The 1435-nt window shown below is 37.6% G+C and overlaps 1 protein-coding gene across 6 annotated transcripts in view; it reads left to right on the top strand.

The window, feature by feature from the left end:
• The window catches only part of LOC106458563 (tetraspanin-11-like), a 75488-nt gene that overhangs the window by 56867 nt on the left and 17186 nt on the right, over window positions 1-1435 (top strand). The window lies entirely within an intron of this gene.

Raw genomic sequence — 1435 nt, 5'->3', positions numbered from 1 at the left:
TATGGCCTTCAAAAAGTTGACGACTCTACATGTTTCGATGTTACAACGTCATCCTGAGGAGTAACATCGAAACATGTAGAGTCGTCTACTTTTTGAAGGCCATAGATAGGCCTAAATAAAATGTTTTTAATTGTGTACCAGTTTAACATTGAGTATTATTTATGATTTCAGTAAGTAGCGTATTATAATCTCACGTTCCGCTAGTTCTTTTTATCCACTAATATGTTTAAGACCAATTTTATTTTAAACCTAACGTGCATAGAAATACTATTTCTAGATCATACAGACAAGGTTTCCTGTATCATACTGATGATGAACAATCGGTTGTGTTCGGTGTCACCTTAATGGCTTATTCTGCACGTGTTTACTTATACACACCATTTCGGTTGTTTCGTTCTATACTGTGTGGAGGTGGAGGTGTACATTATGCAGCTGTTTTATCGTCATTTAATAATTTGAGTGTTTTCGACTTCTACAAAACTAAAATTGTTGGACGCTGACTTGTTTGGTTTGCAGAGATTGTGTACATTATAATAAAACGCTTTTGAAGCCTTTCAGTTTGTCGCCCACGTCCAGTTATGCTTTATCTGACGACCAAGCATTTTGATAATAACTCTGTAGCGTAGATGCCATTACAAAAGGCTCGGTTCTAAAACTGATGTCTAAAGCACATCAATCCTCCTTTCAGGCTTTCCATAATTCATTTGGTGCACGAGAACAAAGGCTACCCAGCAACTATTTCAACTATCTGTTAGCACAGTATATCTGTATAGGTTCGTAGATTCTCATCTCTTACAAGACGTCGAATTTTTCTTACCACAGTTGGGGTACGACTTGTTGCATGCTTATTTCTGAATGAACTTGGTATTCCAAGTTGGTCCATATATTTTCGTTTTCCCATACCATTAAGTACAAAGGATATTTGTCTTGGAAATCCTAAAACCCTGATCTGAATACATATTTCTGATCTAGTCCCTCCAATTGGGTCGGCGGTAAGTTTACGGACTTGTAACGCTAATATCCAGGGTTCGATTCCTTGCAGATGCAGCACATTGTGTAGCGTTGCATTAAAAACAGAAACCTTATAATATGAATGTATGCGTATTTTATAGCGGAAAAGGCTGTTACATACGCGCTCCAAAAGCGATCAGTTTTCATTAGCATCGCTTTACTTAGGAAATGTTAAGCTGTGTCAATGTAGTTTTAATACATACCTTTCCACCGTGAGTTTATATTTGGCAAGGGTTGTCAGATGACTTGTTGATTTGCATATGAAAAATAATTTTAGCATAACGTGCTCAACTCTATGTTGAGTTGAATTCACTGTATGGAGAATATTTAGTACATATTACTGTATCCCTTTACAATTTTGCCCCCCCCCCATGTAGCACAGCGGCATGTCTGCGGAATTACAACGCTAGAAACCGGGTTTCGA

Source organism: Limulus polyphemus, unplaced genomic scaffold, assembly GCF_000517525.1.
Source record: "Limulus polyphemus unplaced genomic scaffold, Limulus_polyphemus-2.1.2 Scaffold485, whole genome shotgun sequence".
Lineage (NCBI taxonomy): Eukaryota > Metazoa > Arthropoda > Merostomata > Xiphosura > Limulidae > Limulus > Limulus polyphemus.
This window is presented reverse-complemented; position numbering and strand designations above follow the sequence as displayed.